This window comes from Vanacampus margaritifer, chromosome 8, assembly GCF_051991255.1.
Source record: "Vanacampus margaritifer isolate UIUO_Vmar chromosome 8, RoL_Vmar_1.0, whole genome shotgun sequence".
NCBI classification, from domain to species: domain Eukaryota; kingdom Metazoa; phylum Chordata; class Actinopteri; order Syngnathiformes; family Syngnathidae; genus Vanacampus; species Vanacampus margaritifer.
The window spans coordinates 9,722,905-9,747,334 of NC_135439.1; the positions used below are offsets into that span (position 1 = coordinate 9,722,905).

At 37.0% G+C, this 24,430-nt stretch overlaps 1 protein-coding gene and 1 long non-coding RNA gene across 4 annotated transcripts in view; one reads left to right on the plus strand and one right to left on the minus strand.

Annotated features, from left to right (window-relative positions):
- kcnb1 (potassium voltage-gated channel, Shab-related subfamily, member 1) overlaps positions 1 to 24,430 on the plus strand; it is a 39,884-nt gene that overhangs the window by 5,310 nt on the left and 10,144 nt on the right. The window lies entirely within an intron of this gene.
- The window catches only part of LOC144057047 (uncharacterized), a 46,389-nt gene that overhangs the window by 3,072 nt on the left and 18,887 nt on the right, over positions 1 to 24,430 (minus strand). For 2 of the 3 annotated variants that reach the window (XR_013295157.1, XR_013295158.1), the window contains 4 exons: positions 17,536 to 17,966; positions 17,364 to 17,464; positions 10,701 to 10,868; positions 5,070 to 5,994 (listed from right to left, as the gene is read on the minus strand). This is a non-coding gene — a long non-coding RNA (uncharacterized LOC144057047). Of the gene's footprint in view, positions 1 to 5,069; positions 5,995 to 10,700; positions 10,869 to 17,363; positions 17,465 to 17,535; positions 17,967 to 24,430 lie in introns of those variants that run through there. The other variant, XR_013295159.1, reaches the window with a different exon arrangement.

Genomic DNA, 24,430 nt, shown 5'->3' on the forward strand with positions numbered 1-24,430 from the left:
ATTAAAAATTAGGTTGTCAGTAAATAAATACAATCAAAAATTATAATCGCCTGATGCCCCAAATTAAATAAAAAAATAAAACATTTGGGGCATCAGGCAATTAAATTTTTTAAATTGTAATTAATCACATGACTTCAATAGTTAACTCACATTTAATCACAAATTTTATATCTGTTCTAAATGTACAATAAAATTTTTTTTCTAGGTTTTCATACTCTTGTTAACCAAAGTGGAAAAAATGTTAAACCAATTGAAATAGTTCAAATGAATTTTGGACGTCTAAAGCCGTCAATGGCAGTGACTATTCAATTTTGTGAAGCCACTGATCATGTTAATGATTTTTTTTCACAACAACGTAGGAAACAAATAAATATCAATATGCAACATTCGTTCTGTAAATCCCAGAAATCGAATCCTCACTTCGACAACATTGCCAGCAAATCACAATGTCCCATCACAAGTGAGCTATTTTTAGACCAAACCTGCAGGCTACTCATGCGAACCCTTGGGGGCACCATGTTGGTGACCTCTACTCTTGAAAGAGAGGAACTATATTATACCATCACATCCAAATGAGTTTGGTGAATATTATGACCATTGGCCACTATACAATAATAAACATATTGTTGACTTAATTGTTTTCTAATGGTGCCAATCAAATCAGAGTATTTTTATCCTGTGAGTCAAAATAGACTGTGTAGGTGTACACAAGTCAGAAATAGTCGACTTTTGTTGTGTGCTTTAGAAGAACGCTGTTTGATCAGTTGTTTTGCCTTCAGGCTGCATTCACGAAGAAGGCAGGTAATGACTTGACTGTATATGCCAAAATTGCTTTAGCTGCTTGAGCAAGCTTACATTTTGGTCAACGTCTCCAAGCATTACTAGAAGTCAAGAGTCTCACTCGACTGCACGTAATGACCTTATTAGCGGCATGTGTGGAAATGACGTTAGGCCTTTCTGAAGGCGTTACCGTGATCATCACAAGATGCTTTTGAGACTTTTTAATATCACCAAAAAAAGTGAGATTTTCCATCTTTGTATTTTCAAATTAGTCAATACGTAACATGCAAAGAGCAAAATATGAGATGTATTATTATTCTTTTTTTTTTTTTTAAATATATTTAAAATTTCTGTAATGTTTGACTTGACCAGTATGACAACATCCAATGACTACCGACCTTGGCGTTGTCTTCTACACTCTAAAAAGAGAATTGTTGAATCAATTTAAGATTACAAATTGAATTGTTGACCAATTTAAAAAAAAAATGCTTCAAGTGGTAACACGCGATTGAATTGAGTTAGTCAAAAGTGAACATATTAAGTTTAAGTATGAGTTCATTAACATTCACTGCCATTGACGGCTATAGACGTCAAAAAGTCATTTTTACTATTTCTATTAGTTGAACATTTTTTTCCGCTTTTGCTAACAAGAGTATGAAAACCTAGATTTTTTTAAATTGTAAATTTAGAACAGATATAAAATATTTGATTAATCGTTAGTTAGCTAGTGAAGTCATGTGATTAATTACAATTAAAAACATTTTATCGCCTGACTCCCTTAATAAAAAAATAATAAAATAAAATAAGGGCCGTCAGATGATTACAATTTTTAATCATAATTAATCGCATGACTTCCATAGTTGACTCACGATTAATCACAAATTTTATATCTGTTATAAATGTACAATAAAAAAAAAAATTCTAGGCTTTCATAAAAATTTTCATTAAATGAAAAAAATGTGAAAATAATAGAAATAGTTCATGATTTTTTTACGTTTATAGTCGTCAATGGCAGTGAATGAGTTAATATATTCACCTATTAAGTTAATCCAAAGTGACTCCAATCCAAAGTATTAAGTTTAATGAACTCAGAAGTACTTCAATTTAACATACTAATTTAATTTAATCGTGTGTTACCAATTAAGGCAATTTTTTTTTTTAAAGTTGGAGGACGTACTGCACGTCAAACATTTATCGAGAGTTTAAATCACAAAGTATTTTTGACGGAAGAGTAAAATTGACATCCACATTTTTGCCCATATCAGAATAACCGAGTGGCCTTGGATAGCACTCCTGAATTTGACATAGCAAACATAAAAAAATGCTGACCTGCTTTGCTTTCAGCGGCTATCTAAATTGGAGAAGACGCGACGACAGGCTCCAGAAATCGTCAGCACTTTTGAGAAAAATGCGTCAAAATAAACTCTTTGAATCCATCAGCAAACAACCGTCTTTTTCTTCTTCATGTGAACGAAAGCGATGTAAAAATCAATGTTTATTATGTTACAGCCAAGAAAGCACCGTGGTCTACAAAAAGGAGACGAGCGCCCGGGAGTGCAAACTCCGCGATGGCTCGCTCCATTACGGCCTCCCGATTGCGGCGGAGGACGACGTCCCAACGCGCGCGTGCATATTGTTCTCGTTGAAGCCGCTGCTCCGATCAATAAGCCACCCGGTGATAAGTAGACGCATTAAGACGAGCATGGATTGAGCTGAAAGAAGTACGATGCTGAATCCATTTCTAATTAGCTAACGCGCCATCGACGACAACATCGGGAACGCTCGCACAGTTTAACAAGGAGAATTTGGCCTTTTCAAAGCTAATAACGTTCAGATTTGATTGACTTGTTTGTTTTTGTGGTGTAGAAATGAGCTGCAATCCTACTGACGCGCACCAGAATGTTGCATTCTTCATTTGAAATGCTTTTCCAGGTCTTTACTGCAGCCTCTTTCAGTTCATTTGCTTTTTTTTTCTTATTTCTATCTGTATGGTCCGGTTTTAAATGACTCGCAGGCCGGTACCACTCTAAAAAGAGTTGGGTCAAAAGTAACCCAATTATGGATAAAAAATGGACCGATCCAACTTTATGGGTCAATTTGAGCCAACTTTCTGGGTTGTGTTATACAAAATGAGGCAATTTTTTGACCCAAGTAAAGGATCTGACTAATATTTATGAGTTGTTTTACTGTGAAAGACACATTTTTTGACTCAACGTTGGATCAAATCAACCCAAGTTATTTTTGACATGCTTTTATCATTTGAAATGCTTTTCCAGGTCTTTACTGCAGCCTCTTTCAGTTCATTTGCTGGATCAAACCAACCCATAGTTCTTTTTAGAGTGTATCGTCTTCCGATTAAGGTTTATTCAAATTCCTCCCCAAAATGTTTTTAAACCAAAAATGGCTAACTTCCTGTTGAGTTTCAGCCATGAGTCCTTGAGACTTTTCCATTCGATTTTATGATCGATGCGTTGATCAAATTTCATGTTGATTGGTTACTTCTCCTGTTGTGTTTGTTTCTTAACAATTGTTTATGGGACCTGTTCTAATGTTTAATCATAAAAATAAAAATAAATCACATAACTCAATGCAATGTTTTTAATATTTAAAAAATAAAAAATATAAACCGTTTTTTTTCCCCATCTACATTTTGCAAAAGGGTCAATTTGACCCAAAACATAAAAGGAGGCTTAAACTGGAATTAGTGGCTAATTATTTCAAGCACACTCTGTTTTTTTATGCTAAATCCTGATCATCAAACTTTGACGCAATGCTTCACCCGCATTAAATCGGTCACATTTTTTTCTTTCTGTCTTACTTTTTCCCTTTCTTGTCTTGCATATCGTTTTTCATTTGGGGCTCAATTGCCAAAAACAGCTTCGGCGGCTAATCTTATCCGACTTTCCACAGATTAAAAAAAAAATATTTTTTAAAATCCAATTCTTCCTTAGTCTTGAAAAAAATGACAGAATTGTGTTTTTTGCACTTAAGTTGAAGCATAAAGACTTCTGTGCTAGCTTGCAGCGTTTTGTTACCAAGGAATTGTTGAAGTGATTCGAAGAATTTAATATATACAAAAGTAGTGCTTTGCCATAATCTTGGGGGTATTTATAGGCAATTATATACCTTTTTAGGAATCCGTTATTGATGGATTTTTAGTGTTCATGGCATGACTAGATTGCTATCAGCGTTTTTTTTTTTTTTTAATCTATCTCTTCTTGGGGATCTTATTAGATTGTGCAAGTTTACCTAATCAAGTGGGTGTCTATGGCAACTAAACTAAAAATAAAAGCACTAATTAGGATCAATATATTAAATCCACACACGTGTGGGCTCATCTGGCATCAACCACAACAACTTCCAGCGACGGTTCATCAGCAAGGGTCAGCGACGGTAACAGGCCATAATCGCGTGGGGGAATTGGTGACAGATACAAGCTCTAAACAAACGGTTGCCTAGCAACAAACAGGAACACCACCGTCTAATATCTTGACTAAGCAAGAAGTGCAGCACAACTAAGAGGAAATCTTTACAAGAAAGGGGGGTGGGGGAGCAGCTTTGTTCCTCCTTTTTCCTATCTCCGCTTCCTCTTGTATACCTCGGACTAAATGTCAGGGAAATGTCACATTCATTATTCTCCGGGAGGCCCAATCTGAAGCTCTCCTCTCTGTGTTTACATTCTTTGGAAGGCACACTGTCGTCTGCCTCCTGCTCAAATCACATTCGCGTCCCCATCAAATAGCATTTTGTGTCTGAGCATGATGAGAACAGTCACGTTGGCACCAAGAAGAAAAACTTTTCTTTTTTTTTTCCCACCACCTGCTTGTAAGACATCACACGTTTGAGTGGTTGTGTCTTACTTTAATATAGTGTGTCATCATCAAACCTAAAGCTGGTTACATGCATAATGATTTTCAGCATCTAAAAAGAAGTGCAGTAACCACCACATATTTGAAAGGCTTTTCCAGGACTTTACTGCACCCCCCTCCCAATTTATAGTCAGGAATGTTTATTTTTTATTTTTGTTGTATTGTATAATATACAGTGGATATAAAAAGTCTACACACCCCTGGTCGATTGCCAAGTTTTTGCAATATACATAAAAGTAGGGGTGTCAGGCGATTAATTTTTTAAAATCGTAATTAATTACATGTCTTCAACAATTAACTCACGATTACTCACAAATTGTATGTATATCTGTTCTAAATGTACATTAAAATGTATTTTTGGTGAGTTTTCATACTGTTGTTAGCATAAAAGTGGGGGGGGGGGGAAATGGTAAACTAAAAGAAATATGGCTGCATCTTTTAGTCATTGATACAGTAATTTCATAATAATTCATAAAATTGAGTTAACATTAAAAAAAATGTCATGTACTGTAAAAAACGAGTGTGATATGGATTTGTGTTGAGGTCATTTTCCTGCTGCTAGATGGCATAATTGCATTTAAGACGTTGGTGACAGCTCAGTGCATTTTTCTTGTTATCCAAATTGTTGCGTTATCCAATCTTTAACATGAAGTGACATGTCTGCTGCGTCACATTTTTTTTTTTAGTGGCGGTAGAGGAACTTTAAATTAATTCAAAATTCATGCACTAATTTTGACACCTCAAAAAAAGAGATCAAAGTAAATAATTTCAAAGCACCTGACATTTATTCAGGGCTAATCACTTTAAATGGTGGCAGGTGTGAACTGCTTGCCCTTTAAACATGAGTGAGAATGTGATTGGCTGATTCCGAAAACAGCCACATCTCTTTTATAAGAGGGTGTGCACACTTATGCAACCATATTATTCTTCATTGAAGTTATACAGGTGTACAGGTCAAATTTATGATAGATCCCATTTTGATATAATTCATCTCCGTCTCAAAGATAATAGCGCGCAAATGATTCCCTCCGTAGCCAGTGGAGAGGTGCGATGGCCAACGCGGCTGTCAGCTCGCACTGCGCATCAGATGGGAGGCGACAAATTCCAATTACGCCGCGCTCAAGTCACACTTAAGATGACACAGAAATGTGGCGCGGCTATATTCCCGCTCATAAATCAGTCTGCCGCACAATCCGAGACACGGGGCGAGCCGAGTGGGATCCATCAGGGCGCCTGACAGCTGGGATGGCGCAGCCAGTCGGACGGATGATGATGTATAAGAGGCCGTATCAACACAAAATGATGTCCTGATTCAAGGGCTGGATCATCAATTGGGGAGGTTTTTCTGGACAGATAAAAAAAGTGTCCATCAGATAAATGTTTGTGAAACGTTTTCTTTCAATTTAGGGGGAATCCTCATATGCTTGCTTGTGTGTGGGGGAAGCTGACATGTCTTCACTTCAATATTGGGAAGGTTGTTTTTTTTAAGCATGTAGTCAAATTAGAGCTGGTTTCACTTGGTCTAAAGTCTTTCTGTAACCCGGTGCGCCACAAGCCCATAGAGATAGAAAGATAGATAGCTAGCTAGCTAGATAGATCATTGAATTACAGGTTGCTAAGTAAAACTGACTTATGAAGAATTTCCCCCAAAATCCATGGGGGGTTAAAGAACCAAAACTTGGTGAGAATTTTTACAGTAATATGGGAAAGTCTTCAAAATGCCTTTCACCCTAGCTCGGTTTTCAACCTCTAAATTGTATAATGCCACTCTCCACTGGCAGAACCAAATCTGGAACTGAGCGCAGGCATTCAACTCTCTATTGTTTGGAAAATCTACAAAACACACCTGTCAGTTACATGTTGACATACTTTTGCTCTCATGAATAAAAAGTTCTGAAATTAAAGAAGTCAATAAATCATGGGTAACATTTACTTACTTGGCATTATGTGCTAGCTAGCTCGCTATTTAGCTAGTTTGATAGCTAGCTATCTCGCTCGCTATATAGCTAGATAGATAGATAGATAGATAGATAGATAGATAGATAGATCGCTTGCTAGCTAGCTAGCTAGCTAGATATCTCGCTTGCTAGTTAGCTAGGTAGAGAGATAGATAGATAGAATTACTGTCACATATTGTTGCTTTAAAATGAACCTTTCTTTACCTTTTCAGGGGTGATTTAAAATTCAGACTCTTTGATTTATAGAACCCATACAGCACCTGCGCCAAATTTGATTTATTTACATGCCGACTATAAAGTGAAGCCTGATTTAGACTCATACATATTTCATGGAATGAGGATGAGAACATTGTTGATCTCCAAACAACGATGTCGTCCTACATTTCAGGGCACACCTTGTGAATAATTCAAGCATCCTTGCCAAATGATTTCATCGTGACCATCTTAGTTAGAAGTGAGGAAGTGTGTAAAGTACGTCGTAGTTGTAGAGGTAGAAAGTACCTTTTCTTTTCTTTTTTAATGCAAACATCTATTCATCTGATTCTTCAAGTAAAAAGAGTAAATTAACAATTTAGCTCAGGTTATAGATTAATGGACAGGCCCAGCTACTGACCTATGGCTTTAACCTTTGACGAATTTAATTGTCCCACCAACACATGCTAACTGTGAGTTAGCATATGCTAATTGTAAATAAAAAAAAGACCACATGTTGTAAGTAGTTAAACTGTTCTGCATTTTTTGTTCTTTGTGCAATAATTATTATTTTCCAGTGTATCCAATAATGTTGCAAGCAGACTGAGGAGTTGATAAAGACATAAATTTATGTTGAGGTAATTTTCTGCCACTAGATGGAATTAGTGTTTCATGTTGGACATTGGTGACAGGAACAGTACATTTTCTTTTCAAATTCATAACAATTGGTATTTGGAACATGAATCAGCTCGTGAACTCACCAGTCCCCACAAATACCGTATTTTCCGCACTATAAGGCGCACCTAAAAGCCTTTAATATTCTCAAAAAACGACAGTGTGCCTTATAAATTCGATGCGCCTTATGTGTGGATTAATATTGGTTAAGTAAGCTCCATCTATTGGATGCTTAACACAAACCCAGCCACTACAGTAGCTTCTATTCTATGCGCCTTATACTGCCTTAAAATGACAAAAGTTTTTAAATAGGCCATTCATTGAAGGCGCGCCTTATTATCCAATGTGCCTTATAGTGCAAAAAATACGGTACTTAAAAAAAACAAAAAAACACTTTTATTATTGCTAAATGGTATTATAGTGCCTCCTTTGCACAACAATGTATGTAAATTAAAGCATTAATAACAATATTTTTGCAAACACTCTATTCAAATTTTACGGCCTTAATGAGAGCAAAATCCATTTAATGACTTTTGATGCTTTTTAACTCATTCACTGCCATTGACGGCTATAGATGTCCAAAATTCATTTGAACTATTTCTATTAGTTTAGCATTTTTTCCCCACTTTTGTTGAGAGTATGAAAACCTAGAAAAAAAATTGTACATTTAGAACAGATATATAACATTTGTGATTAATTGTGAGTTAACTAGTGAAATCATGCGATTAATTACGAACAAAATTACGCCCCTAATTTTTAATAATCTTTTCTTTTTTTTAAACAGAAAAAAGAAAAGGTTATTAAAAATTAGGAGCGTCAGGCGATTAAATTTTGCACTCATAATTAATCACACGACTTCGCTAGTTAACTCTTGATTAATCACAAATTTTATATCTGTTCTAAATGTACAATAAAAAAAAATCGAGGTTTTCATACTCTTGTTAACAAAAGTGGGAAAAAATGTTTAACTAATAAAAATAGTTCAAATGAATTTTTTATGTCTATAGCCGTCAATGGCAGTGAATGAGTTAATGACTCACGGAAACCCTGCATTAGGGTTGTGTAAATGTGCCTAATGAAGAGACCAATGTGTGTGTGTGTGTGTGTGTGTGTGTGAGGCGGTATGCACTGAGGCTGTCAACAATCCATAACGTTTTTAGTACTCAGAGCGTGCGGAGGTCTCATTGAATGGCTGGTCCACGTAACGTGAGTCATTAAAGGTTATTAGCATAACTTTGTAGTAAATACTGTAGAGTTTCAGGCCACGTTTACAAATGTGAGCCGCACGTGTCCACCGCGCGAGGCGGCGTTTGAGTTCCCCTTTGAAAATTGTTGATGCAGCAGACTTGTCTGCGTTGGACATTTATGAGTAACAGCTGACTGTAAAGCAGGAGTACTTAGAAATTGACACATCAAGACAATGTCATAAATAAGGACAAAAACAGCTGATCTCCTCCAACTAAAAAAGATAATAAAACATAGCGAACTGTTATACTTGTCCAGATTGTACATTCAATATTTCAGTTTTTTTTTTCTTTCTAAATCTCTGTGGATAAAAGTGAAAGTGCTTGTCTTTGTTTAAGCTACGGGTGAGCTAGAGGCTAGTTTCCTTGATGTGTCATTGTTGTTGTTATCATACTTTTTCTTAAGGTTGCTGATTGCTTAAAATGTCCAAAGGAGCAACTGCTGCTTTAAACATGCATTTCGCATCCAGCAATTATATTATTTATGTGGAGATTAGAGCAAAAACAGCTTTAAAACTATGGATAACGCATAATCCGTGCCTCACGCTACTCATGCCCCCAATGTGTTATCCGTTCGATGTGGAGGCTCGGGGAATGTCTGACAGTGTTCCGCGTACTGACATGTTCACATTCTCATGCACTCTTAATGTGCGTCTGCAGCAGCCGGGTGGTGCTTGTGAGTTTTGGCGAGAGTCATGTCATGCATTTTGTAGTGGAAGGCTGAGGCTTTTGTCAGCCGAGCTTGCCAGGCTACGTTTCACGACTGCACAATCACGTCAGAGCACGGTTGGGCAAACGTTTGTGCTCTGGGGCCTAATTTGATTTTTAAAACCGACAGACGGGCCAAGCCATTCATAGATGAGATGATAATAATCATAATTAAAAAAAAGATTTATGTATAATGTTTAAGTTATAATTAATAAATTGTATACTTTTTTGCTTAATGTATTAAGTTCTTATTTCTTTTATAAATTAAAAATACATTATTTTAATAAATAACATAACTCTGTAACATTTAAGGATTCTACCATAAAATCCAATGAATAATACCCCCCAAACAAACAGATGTGCCATGTCATTCATAGATGAGATGATAATAATCATAATTAAAAAACGATGTATGTATAAAAATACATAAATAAATTGTGTACATATTCATATTTTTACAAGTTTTTATTTCTTTTATACATTAAAATAATTCACATTATTTTACAATAAATAACAATTCAGTGACATTTTTGACTCAATTAATTAACTCAACTAAATTAATGTACCGTAATTATTAATTAACCAATTATTTAATGATTTAATGAACGTTTTTCGAGTTCCGAGCTGTCACTTGGTGGCTAGTTTGCTTAGTGTTGTGAGCAAAAATATGACTAAAAAAATAAAATAAAACCTTTAGAAATGCTGCAGCTCAAGTAAAATTAAGAAGATTGCGCAATTAAGACACGGTAATGCCCTCGCAAATGGGCAAGGAGAGCCACAATTGCCGATACATTTTCTGCCGTTCATTGAAAACGACACTCAAAGACAAAAATAGAAAAATGAGAACGCTTGTGAGGATCTACTGTAGGCCACACCCCCTTAAAGGCACACATTCAACACAGGCATACCAAATTGTCATTTTGATATTGGTATTTCATATTTGATATTGGCATTTTATTTACCACAAATCAATTATCAATTTATTTAATGAGGTTTAAAAATACATATTAACATTATTTTAGGGGTGGAAAAAAGGACTAAATTTTATTAAATTATTATTATTATTATTATGGAACTCGTAAGCGGGTCGGACAGAAGAACTGAGTCCATACTTTGCCCACCCCTTCTGCTTTGAAGATACAAATAGTGGTTCTGTGGAGCAGAAGTCTGAACACCTCCAGTGCTTAAACTGGAAATAAGTACCGCAGCACCTTCATGCCAAAGAAGCGACTGTGGGGTTGCTCAGTAGACTGGAGGTGGACCAAGAATTGTACCTTGTCGCCAGACAGCTCGACAGCTCCTCTGCTGATTCAATTTGGAGCGCGGCGGGGAGTCCAAGTCAGGAAGACGTCAGTCAGTGTGGCCCACGAGGGGGGAAGCCGCAGCACCGACACACAAAGGATGAAGATGCGTCCAGAAAAAGACAGAAGCGCAGTTGTAGACTGTAAACATGAGAAAGGAAAAGACAGACGTAGGCTGATTCTCTTTCATGACATCGAGCGGCTTTACAGCTTGGGCCGAACAGCATCCAGTGGTTCCCGGGTACTGGAATGTTCTATCCACTGTGACAATTGTCGTGATTCTAGTGCATCAGCTGATGACTTCAAAAATTGTTATGAATCATTTGTGTCCTTGCTGCTCTTCATAAAAAAAAAAAAAAAAATCCATTGTGGGATTGCGATTTTGAAGCCTAACACGTCTTGGGCTTTCTCTCACATTGTGCATTAATAATGAAGTTGCAGAAAGGAAGCAACTCAGAATAAGGGTTCTTATAAGGTAAAAGATGACAATAGGATATAAAATGTGTTTTAATGTTGTGGGATTCAAAGTGCAAATAGTATTAGGTAACATCAGAAAACAAACAAAAAACATTAAGACAATTAAGTAAGTAATTAGACTATTACTGGTTAACAGAAATACATTTGACTAAAGTTGAAATATTACCAATTGTAATATTATTATTATTTTTAATTTTAAAGAAAGAAAAAAAACTGTAATTTTTAGATAAAAACATCAGAATTTTACTAAAATAAAATTTCAATAGTGGAAGAAAGAAAAGCCTCCCCCCCCCCCCCCAAGAATTAAGTAAAAAAAAAAAAAGTGTCATTCAGTAACTCTCGCTAGCAAGGGCAATGCACAATTCTTTATAACAAAATAAGCGTGACGACATCAAGGAACAAAACCCAGACACAGCAAAAGCCCCATTTTGAAAAAAAAAAAGTTATTATATTATGATGGAAGAATTAAGTTGTGTTACAACAGCAGATATATTAACTCATTCACTGCCATGAATAAAATTATTTTTTTTAAGATCATTAAAAAATTAGGGGCAATAGGCGATTAAAAATTTTAATTGTAATTAATCGCATGCCTTCACTAGTCAACTCACAATTAATCACAAATTTTGTATCGGTTCTAAATGTACGATAATAAAATTCTAGGTTTTCATACTCTTGTTAACAAAAAGTGGGGAAAAAATGTTAAATAGAAATAGTTCAAATAAAATTTTGACGTTTATAGCCGTCAATGGCAGTGAATGAAAAAAAGAAAAAAGAAAAGATAAAAAATTCAGGGTGGCAGGCGATTAGTTTTTAATCTTAATTAATCGCATGACTTCACTAGTTGACTCGCGATTAATCAAAAATGTATTTTTTAAATGTACAAAAAAAAAATCTAGGTTTTCATACTATTGTTAACAAAAGTGAAAAAAATATCTTAAACGAATCGAAATAGTTAAAACGAATTTTTTACATTTATAGCAGTCAATGGCAGCGAATGAGTTAAAACGTATTTTTCAAGAAAAAAGTCATAGTAATGAGGATACATTAAGATGAGGATTGAGTATATGGTCAACTTACACTCATTATTTAACCTTGTCATATAACTTAAAAAATATATATTAAATAAAATCATGTGGCGTAAATTTACATTTTTCCTTTCATTGCATCCCAAATAACTTCCTGTCTGAGGAACATAAAGTCCGCAAAACATGTGGTCATTTTCTACCCATCGTTACTGCTTTTATTTTCAATTTGCAGAATTAGTGGTGAGACACTAATTCTGTTTATGGAACTACGTCTTAAAAAAGATGATTATGTAAGCTTCAAGGCCCCTTCCCAAGCACGTAGTAATAATCTGTGCCCTACAAAAAGAAATCCTATTATCATAATACAAATACGTTTAATTTACTAGCCCAAGCTGTATGTGCGGCGACAAAAGCAATATTAAATCTCGTGCTGAACACTGCACACTGGTCAGTGAAGTAGCAAATAAGCACTTGAGTCGGTGAACTCATTTGGAAAGGATCCACGGGGACGCCGTGCACGGAAAACGACACAGCCGCAATATAAACGCGCACGTGCGCACACGCCACAGAGGAGTGACCCCCGAAGGCGTCTGCAGGCCACAGGTCCGCGGAAAGGTCACGCTGCCGTCACTTTGATAAACAGGCCCCTACACATAGCGTGAACCTCACACCGACGTGGATGTGTGCTGAGAATAAAAGCTTTTATAAATCACAACACCCTCCCGCACCCCGGGGGGGGGATGGGTGGGGGTTTGCGCCGCTCGGCGACAAGGCCCCATTTCTCTCCACTCGACACTTTGGGCTGGAAAAGGTGAATAAATGACTTTGAGGAGCGTCTCAAGGCCAGAGGCGAAAATAGAATCCACTAAGGCAAAGGAGAAACATTCATCAAGCCCAAGCCTGATTGTGAGAGCGGAGAGAGCTCTTGACTGGTGAGGCGGTAAGCCTCTCTCACCTTGATTGGGCACATGACCCGGATTGTACAAAGAGCACAAATGTGTCAAAAGCATGAAACAGAACATTTGGGCTGTAAATGTGTCAAGCCAGCTAGCAACCGCTCACTCCATAAGAGTATTGTTCCAATATACTAGTGTCACAAATATTACCAAGGTGTTCCAGCCACTAAAACACGGCAATAAAAATATTTGTAAGATGGCACTCTACTGTATTGTACTTTATAAAAAACTAAGACACAATTAATTCATCATCTTAAAAATAAATAAATACTTAAGGACTAAGTACCATAAAACAGTCAAAAGTTGTGCCTGTAAAGTTATTTGATTGATTATGTATTTTTTTAATTAATCGGCCCGCTGATTTATCGGTTATGGAAATTTTATTCTGCCCAATATCAGTCGGTTGGGCCTTAATAAAAACATACAGTAACAACAATTTAGTCGAATGTAAAGACTTAATCAGTTTCTTCGTCATAATTCAATATCAAATCAGTATATATATATATATATATGTATATATATATGTATATATATATGTATATATATATATATATATATATATATATATATATATATATATATATATATATATATATATATATATATATATATATATATATATATATATATATATTTAAAACGCTCCCATACACACCTATATGAACAGAACTAGCATTGACGCTATATACTAATATATATATATATTTGTTGCTATTTTACGGACCTTGTGCTGCATTTCTTACATATGAAAAGTGCCATATAAATAAAATTAGATTTTTTTTGATAACTTTTTATGACTTTTGCGGAGTTTACTTTAAAACCAAACAAAAAAAAATGCACGTTGTGTATTTAATCATTTTTAAATATATTACAGCCCGCGCCTCTGAAACAGCCTTGCCAGTGTCATCACGGTGATGTACAGCTGTTCATCGTTTGCATAGTAACTGTGAAAGCTGAAGCCTTGTTTCCTAATGATATATGTATAGATGTATGTATATGTTAAAAAGAGGTGGACCTAAAATTGACCCGTGGGGCACTCCACACTCAATTTCATGTATCCATACCTACTAAAACTGCCCCCCCCCCCCCCAAAAAAAAAAAAAAAAACAGTAGCAGGGAGGCTAACGAAGTTTTGGAGTATGTTTATTAAAGTGACAATAAACAGCTTGAAGAAAGCACTTTGCCACTTAAAAAAAAAAAATGTTGGCAATTTGTTTGCTTTGACATTTGACCGTAATTCACGACATAAAATTAGTCTCTAGAGGCTCAAAGAATACTAATTGGTCTTTTTTTCTTTTTTTTTTTAACTCCCATTGTATGTTACATAACTTAAACAAATCTCATTATTTAGTAAGGGTGCAATAATTAGTATAAGTATTTGTGACATGATGTATCGTGCCTTCAAGTGTATTAAGCCGTACAGCAGGACTGGCTTTGTTGGGTAAATTAAAATTGCTATTTAAAATGCCCAAAGCCCGCTTCTCTTTGCTACGAATGATTAATTGTTCAAACAAGAAGACATAATAAAGTTGACATAATGAGCTTGACTAACCCCTGCAGATTGAAAGCCACATCTTTTGTTCACACGGGATCTAAGAGCACAACCAAAATCAGATTTTCGGAAAAAAATCCTTAGATTAACATGAGTCAGAATATTTGTCTACATGACCTTAACACGCCTTGAGAGTGACCGCGCCCTGACCTTTAAGCACAGAAATACTGAACTAATGAATACACACACACACACACACACACGCACACACACGTACTCACCCATATATAAAATATATATATATTTTTTTAATTAAAAAAAAAAAAAAAAAAGAGAGTAATGATGATGACATGCCAAATCGGTAAAATTACCGAATGAACAATACTGAGCTCTAAAAAAATAAAAATAATAATAATAAATAAATTTAAAAAAAATACTCACTCAGGTGGACTGAGTACATGCATGTGCTAGACTTTTGGAATATTCTCCGACGGTAGTGAATAAAAGATGCGGCGTGCACATTTTTTCCTTTTGTTCTCTGGCCATTCCTTTCTTTTATTTCGCTGCTTTCGTAACGTGCTGAAAAGTTCAGTGTCGCCATGGCAACTGTCATCCATGTGACGCCGACACTTACAGCTGCCTATTCAGGCGTCACTGTTGACGGCCTGTCCGTGTATGTGCCTTTGCACGTGTGTGTGTGCGTCAATGGAGAATGTGCTGCTTTTCTTGTATTTAAAGCAACAACAATATGTATTGATTTGAACTCAAATTCATTTAAATAATTTGCAATGAGGAGAAGAAATAGTACCTCTAACTGCCATAATGGCCGCGGTTCACCTAATGTGTTGTTTATGATTTCAGTATTTCAGTGTTAGTTAGCATCAGTGCTTATGTTACTTATTGGTGAGTTTTACATCTTTTTTTATCAGTCCAGCCATTTTCTGTTACGCATATCCTCATTGGGGCTGCAGGTGAGCGACAGCCTATCCCAGCTGAACACGGGTGAGAGGCAAGGAACACCCTAGACAGGTGGCCAGCCAATCACAGAGTTCATATAGATCTGATGGCCACAAACAGAAAAATAGAAGGTTGGAATTCCTTACTGTAATAAAAAATGGTAAAATCAATCTTCCAAACAATTTCATATTGTTTATAAATGAGTTACTAAAAAAAATAAAAAAATACACCACATCTTTTACCACAAAGGTGATCAACAAAGTATCGGGTGGTCAGCAGTGCTGTGACCTGCTAGAAAGGATCCGCCGATAGCATCACCCCAAATTTTTTGACGTACTTTTCATGCCACCCTTTAAAAGAAAAAAGAAAAAAAGAGAGAAAATAGTGATGTGGGCCATGCCAAATTATTTTGAGTATATATGTTGTGGGCCACTAAAAATTGTAAGGCCGCAAATAGCCCCGGGTGCCGTAGTTTGGACACTCCTGATACTGAAACACATACATATAGACATGGATTGTTATACTGTACATAACCTGAATTCGATTTTTGGATGGGTGTTTTTTAAAATGTTTTTTTTTTTTTTAATCGCGTTTTTACAACACAAAACTTACCATGATGGTTTTTTAAAATCTGCACACAATACACATTAAAAACAAACAAAAAAACAACTAAAACTAATACTAAAACTAATAAAAACTCAACTAAAACAAAGCATTTTTTAAATAAACTAAAACTAATACTAAAACTAATGAAAACTTAACTAAAACAAAGCATTTTTAAACAAACTAAAACGAATTAAAACTAACAACCCCACTCTGAAAATTAATTACAACTAATTAAATTTAAAAAATGAAATTCAAAACAAAATAAAAAACAATATATAAATGAAAATTCTAAATATAAACAATACCTACAGCGATTACAATCCATGCTGAGTGATTACAATCCATGATGATCATGTGTCAAGATTTTTATTTTATTTGTGTAACTGTTTTGGGAGTTTTACACAGGAATCCTCATGTGGCAGCAGATTCAGGTCGAACCCAACCACATTTTTACAACACCAAAAAAGCCGTCTCCCATCCTTTTTCCAGTTGATCTAAATCCAGTCTAAAGTCAGACGTCTAAAATTCCCAGCGAGAGCGTGCTCCTGTGGTCTGCCGGGCCCCCTATATACTGTTTCTATTTATACGGCCACCGTGGAGCAGCCAGGTTTTAAATTTAGATGCTGAGTCTGGATTCTCTTCTTCATCTGAAATTCATGAATAATTGAGAAGAAGAGGAGACGAGGTGGTATTCATTCAAGAGATGGATGATGCAGGCATAGATTTCCTCCCTACATTTATTTGAACGGGGTTGCACTGCACTTTTGTGAGTGCAAGTACTGTATGAGTTGGCCAAAAGTTGACCCCCGAAAATAGCTTTTGGAGGACAGCAAGGTTTTTCCCATGACCTCAAAATGCACCGAAGGGGCCAGATGAGGGGAAATGGCAAACGAATAAATGGCTTTGAAATGAGAGCAGATCTTAGTTTTTTTTCCCCCCCAGTTTTTTAAAATGCATGTGTTGTTGTTGTTATTATTTTTATTATTATTATTATTATTATTATTAATGATGATGATTAATCCAGCCAGAAACCAGTAGCATAGCTTACAGTTTGTGGTATTGGCTCTAACCAAAAACATTCACACCAAAATATATTTATAAAAAAATAAAATAAAAATACCTGTTGTTTATTTCCAGCTTTTGGGTTGATCATCCACAATGTTCCATTTTCCAACTGGTCTGAAAGTGCAACTGAGTTGATGATGTTGTTTCACTCCAGTCCTGTGGGTGGCAGTAATGTACGTTACAAACCAAGTCAAAGCAGTCACGATAGCTTAATCCTGGATAATTACCTTTATCCAGAGAAGCACCAAAGTTGGGTTCTTTCCATTTAAGGGTTTTTCCTCCACATGGGGAACATGTTAATAGGTTAACTTACATGTTCATGCCCAAAATTATGACCTTTTTGAATGAGATAACTACAATTGTACTCTTCCGAGGCTGAAATTTTTTTTGGGACAAATATTAGCAACTCAAAAACAAAAAACCTTGAGAAGATACCCCAGATGGGGGAATCCGCCTCTCAGGTTGCGATGGGTGCCAAGTGGGCAACATTTAACACATAATGTGGTCCTATACAATGTTAACTAGGACGTGAGAGGGCATTTAATAAGATGAAGCGCCGCAGGGAGAAGCTTTTGGAGAAGTGGTCACTCCACGGGACCTGGCCCGGTCAGTCGATGCAGAATCCATAAAGCAACAGCATCAGAATCAGTCATCGTCACTTAAGATGAGGGGGTAAGAGAGAGGAGAAGCAGTAATAAAACAGGAAGTAAGAAAACTTTAAAATCACATCTCAATATAATACAACTTTCTTGTCCTTGTCGGGATGTTGCAGCATTCTGTTCCAACTGCAAGGACTCTGTATTAGTATATTTACAATGTGATGCTATATTAAGACGTCTGAAGGAAAAGCTACCATCTTTGAAAAGAAACTACAGCAAAGCAAGCAGTGGGCCTTCAGATGAGATGCCGCTCATGTTTGATACGACCGTACATATTTATCTACTAAGAGATGTGCGAGACCGAGATAAACCGGCTTCTGCTGCTCAAAAGTCTCCTCCTCCCGTCTCCATGGAAACGCCGTCTCGTTCACAGGCCGAGAGGCAGAGCCCTTCTATATTCTGAATCGAGGGTGTGAATTATTCCCCATTATTCAATGCTCACATTTGTCAGCGGCGCCGGCGCTATGAACGACTGGCGCGGCGTGCCGGGAAAACATCTGCAGCCCAGGATGTCTGCCAGCAATTAAAATAACAGATGGGGGACATTTATGGAGTTTGCACGGTGCGGACTGTGACATTTCAAACAATACGGCCACAGAGCCATGTGGAATGGTTGAAAGATGGGTTCGTGTAGATGAGACGCAAGGGAGGGAGAGTCGGCAAGACGGTGTCAGACTTGCAGGCAGGTCCGCGTAGCCGCCTCCTGTCGAGCTCCGAGAGGGTTGTCATGGTAATATAGAACCCAGCCTGGGCTGTCAGAGGCTTTACGTGGCATCTTTTTGGCCTCGGCTGTGAAAGGAGATGAAGGGGGAGAGCGTCGGCGAGGGATCGGGGGAAATGGATCTGCCTCGCAGCAGTTTAGGTCGGCGTTGTTTGGCTTGTAGCTCCAGCGTGTTTTCCGAGCTGGATCAGTGGCATCCTGTGGGAGTCTCGGGAAGGGGAGATTCCACATGGTGCACGGTGTTCCTCCTGATGCTTACTAATAAGGAAAAGTCAGAGCGCTGAGACTTACTCGAGGGATGCGGCCGGAATTGTGTCAGTGGCTCACACGCAAGTAGGAAGGGAAGAAAGAGGTTCTTTTTGGATGCAATGTAAAGTCAGAGTTGGGGATTGTGTCAGGAATGACCCGTTTTGCTGACGAATGACGTGTAACTTAAAAACAAAAAAAACAAAACAAAAACACTGAGTAAACACTGACGGAAGTGAGTTTTAAACAACTCAAAAATGTAACACCAGCAAAATAACAAAAGGCAAAAGTGCCTAGTGTGCATTCTGCGATCTAAAGCACTTTTCCTTCCACACTTTAGAGGCTGTAGTAAAGCGAAACATTATTTTAGGGTGACCAGATGTCCCGGATTTTTACCGGGACAATCCCCAGTTTGAGCCCCATGACATGTCGTGGCTGTGACGAAGGCTATACACAGCCAAGTCTTCGTCACAGCCACAGACGCGACACCCCATTGTTTTGTGCCCCGTAGGCTCCATACCGGCATCCCGTTTCGTTCCATGTGTATTGTCAGAGCGATTCCTACAACAGACCAATTAAAAATAACTTCAACTGTTATATTTCTTCCTATTTACGTTCACATTCTTATTAGCGTTCTCATCCTCAACCACATAATCGTTAACGGCCGTGGTTTTTGTCATACCGGGACTCGAACTACTTCCCATGGCCGCTAAACAAAAAATATTCTACTGAGTCACTTAATGACACAAAAATCACATGAATTGTGACCAAAATTCACATGCACATCTCTACTGATGTCGAGTTCAACTTCTGAAAATATCAAAAATGATTGCCACTGTATTTTTGGATTTTTATGGGTATTAAGCCTTTTTCTCACCATCAGGGATGTGATTTGACCAAAGTGAAATTATCTGAAAATTTAGCCGGGGGTCTGGGGGCCGCTGGCACCCAGCTAGGTCCAGGGCAGTGCCCTGGTGGGGGGACAAGGGGGTAGCTCATGACCCGGAGCTCATGGGTTTTCCGTGTTTTTAAGTACTTTCAATGCACTCACATGACAAAGAAATAGACAAAACAACAGCATAAATTTTCAATGTATATTGAACTATCCCATATAAAATGGCAGTTTTAGTCAACTCAAAATCAGTCACATTCAAAAACATTGGACTGCCTTTGCTTTTAAAAACTATCACTGAGAATATCATCATATCTAACTAATGTGATTACTAAGTTAACACATAAATAATGTTGAAGAGTTCAAATTTCATGAACAAATAATTGTATCATGACCAAATGAAAAGTAACTAATATTAGAGCATACCACAAATGTCTTTGTTATAGCAGAAGATGTTATCTGTCGGAGTCATGTGCATACACAATGAACTACTAAAAAAAAAAATAAAAAATCGGAATTTTTTTTTTTTTGGGGGGAGATAAAAAAAGTGGAATTCCGCGAATTAGCGGAAAAATCACATCCCTGCACCATACAGTTTACATACCTTAAGGGTATGTAAATGATCAAGCACAACTGTACATTCAACATAATGGCACAATTTATCACATTTGTGAAGTGACCTAATTTTAAAAAATGGCTAATAATCGTAGATATTCAACACATACGTTTAAGATGTTTCAAGTGTTTCCTTTAACAGGATCATTTCTTATTGTTTAAATATAGAATACATTTTTAGGTGAGTCAACCTAATAGGTGATAATGAAAAAAAGGCAGGAGAGGCAATAAAAAGATGTAACACAAGTGCCTCCAATTGTATTGTGGATGTAAAATTGAGAGCCAAGATCTGTGTTTGATCCATGAGTCATTCAGTAATCACATTCCCATCCTTAACATCTGTTCATCATACTGAGAAGTGTATCCCATGATTTGACTCGCTAATAACACTAAATTAGATAACTCAAATGCAAGAACTGCGCTGCAATCTACAAACACAATAATAAACATTGTTAGATTAAAAACTCTCTAACTGAAGTTAATTATCTACCTCAAAGGAGAATTATTAAAACGGCTTTTGTAATCCTCTACTGGTAAGGAGAAGAAATACTTGAAAGCAACTACCAGCGCTTCCCCCCTCAAACAAAGGAATTGTTTGTGTCACGGAGAAGACTCCTAATTTCAGTCCTCCCCAGTACAGCAGCCTTGAAGAAAAAGCCTCGCTGTAAAGCCATTAAAGCCATCAGCAAATAGCAAACCAGAGCAAGTCAGCAAATATTAGCGGAACATTCTCAGTGAAACGCGCAGGGAATCTCAAAGGCGAGTTTGGTTTGCTGGCTGAATGCAAATGTTAGCGCTGGTAGATGAGGGAAATCACACCGGCAACCCACTGGGATCACGGTTTTATATTACCTGTGGAAAGACGCCATTGATTTTAGAATCAAAGGCTAAATCAGAAAGGGGCAGCATCGTGGTCGAGTGGTTAGCATGTCTGCTCTGAGTTAATGAAGGCTATAAATTGTAGTTGTCCATAAGGCATGCATGGGCAATGTTTAGCCGGCTAATAAGCATTATGTTAAACTTTTAAACAAACAGTCAATAAAATTGATCTTAGCATTGTATCAACGCCTTTGTCGTTACTTCGTTGTTGACCTCTGACATCGTCCGAGCGCAAACTTGGACAAGATGAATCCTCCTAGTTTAGCTTAGCGCTAGCACAGATGTATTTAACATTTTACCAAAAGTGAAAACATTCTGGGTAGGGCGAGAGATCTTGGTACATTTTGATATGTTTTCAAAAAAGTAAATATGAGGCTTGGAAATCAAGCGCTGTAGAAGTGCACTCAATTTACCATTACGGTCAAATTGGACTTTTAATGCTTTTTTTGGACTATAACATGTTTTTCGGCAAAAGTACAATTAATAACCCAATTGAATGGATTCTGGATTGGATGGTTAAAGGGACACTTGACTCATTGAGCCATTTTCAGCAGTAAATAAAAATTATTTTATTATTATTATTATTATTATTATTTAAATTATTATTATTATTATTATTATTATGATTATTTAAGTTATTTAAATTATTTAAAATATTTTTCCACTTGCTGTCGACTGAAGATGGCCTCACCTGTGCTTAGGAAGAAGGTAACGAGTAACGACCAATCATGGCTCACCTGTTTTCTGGGTTTGGTCAGCAAACTGAGCCATGATTGGTCGTTACCTACTTCCTCAGCACAGGTGAGGTCATCTTCAATCGGCAGCAAGTGGCAAAATCAGTTTTAAAGGTATTAATTGTTGAATGGAAATAATGAAGTTACCAAATTCATTCTGGACAAAACATTAACGTTTTGCTGCTAAAAATGGCTCATTGAGTAAAGTATCCCTTTAATTGTATATGCAAACACAGATTTGAGGTATGAGTCCAGGCGATAGTATTTAGAAATAAGTCTCTAAATTCACTTTACAAGGTGTCAAAGTAAGTCAAATAATCCCTTGTGAGTGGTGAACATCCCATGGAGCATCTTAATGAGGGTTGGTGTGACCTTGTCTTGTTTTTTGCTCAAAAAGGTACTTTTGTGTCTTCTGTGCCACATGAGATGAGACACTCGGTGGTGTGATGTATCAGGTCTCTAGTGGGATTTCCTGTCAGTCTGCTTCTCTCTGTCTCCTCTGGATATAAATATCCGTTTCAGATTTTTTTTTTTTTTCCCCCAAAGCCCCCAAAAATACATTTGAGTGTCAAATATCATTTGCGTACATGAAATACTAATACACAGCCATTAATAGCATCTTTTTTTCTAACGTCAGTCCACCCGGGATACTAAAAATAGTCGGTAATTTGGTTGATGTCGTTGCAATTATGTCTGCCGCTCTGTTCGGCCCCGTTTCCTCGACATGCATGCGTTTGCCTTTTTAGTGGGCTGATATATAGCACGATGCTTTGATGAAATTAGCGGCCAATGACAATAAAGCTGCCAGGAAGGAAGGAAAGAGGGCGGGAGATAACGACAGGCGGGCATCGTGCAGTCACCGCAGGGACGCGAGCCAGTGGGAAATGTGCAGGGGTTTCCGAGTGGAACTTGACTTCATAGCAATAATTTTGCACAGCGGCGTCGGTGCGTCTTCATTACTGACCTTTTTTTTTTTTTTTTTTTTGCATCGCAAGCCTATCACCTCGGCCATTTTTTTAAAGTCTCGTCCCACCATGGTGACAGTACCCCACAGATTTAAATTAGGTATTTGTTAGGAGCGTGATTCTATTCTTTCTCTGGCTCATTACAAATAAGCAGCATGCAGCACCTTGGTGAACGCGATTAGCACTTTTGGCAGTAAGGTCAATTTACAAACAAAAATAAGCACTAGGTCTTTGCAAAATTAGAGGGCCAGGATTTTTTTTAAATTCAATCAGGAGCACAACTTCTACTTTGTTGGATTGTGTACACAGGATTCTAGTACAATTTTGAGTGTGTATATGCACTAAGTCGACACATTATTTTGTCTTATACAAGCTAATGCAGGGTTTCCTAACCCTTTCAGCTCCGAAATGTTTTTCTATCACATGTTGTTTCTAATATACAGTGGATATAAAAAGTCTACACACCCCCTGTTCAAATGCCAGGTTTTACTGATTTAAAAAAAATGACTACTATAAATCATTTCAAAACTTTTTCTACCAATAATATGATCTGTACAATTCAACTGACAAAAAAATGCCCAAAGTATTTGTGAAAACACGAACTTCTATTTGAAACGGTTCATAATTGCCCTGACCTTGACTAAAACCCGAGTTCTACATTTTCCCACATTTTGGAGATCTTGTTATGGTCCAACGACACCAAAGTTGAACTCCTTGTCCATAATTCTAAATGATGTTTGTTGCAAACGCAACACCGCTCAGCACCCTTAGTACACCATGCCTACAGTGGTGGCAGTATTATGCTTTTATGCTTGTTTTTCTGCAACAGAAGATACAGTAAAGGGAATTATGAACAGTTCAAAATAACAGCCAGTGTCAGGAAAAGCCTGCTAGAACAGCTGACGTTTATTTAAAATTAAGCAGAGGCACGTTAAATGGTGGCAGGTGTGTGCTGACTCCCCATTTAACATGAGTTTGAATGGGTTGGTTAAGTCTGAACACAGCCAAATCCCAATAATACAAGGGTGTGCATACTTGTGCAACCACATTAATTAATCTTGATTACTTATTTTTATAATCCCATCATTCTTTCTTTCTTTTTTTAAATAAACTAAGTTGAGTTGTACAGCTTGTAGGTCAAATTTCACTCTAAAAACAGTTGGATCAAAACAACCCAATTTGGGTCAAAAAGTGACTGATCCGCTACTTGGGTCAATTTGATCCAATTTCGGGGTTTTATACAACACTATTTTTGTTAATTTTTCTAAATCTGGTCAAATTGACCCAAGTAGTGGATCGATCCATTTTAGACCCAAATTGGGTTATTTGTGATCAAGTGTTTGTGTTTTATGTAAAAACCTGGTATTTTAATGGGGGGTATGGGTGTTTAAAAAACAAAAAAACATTTTTA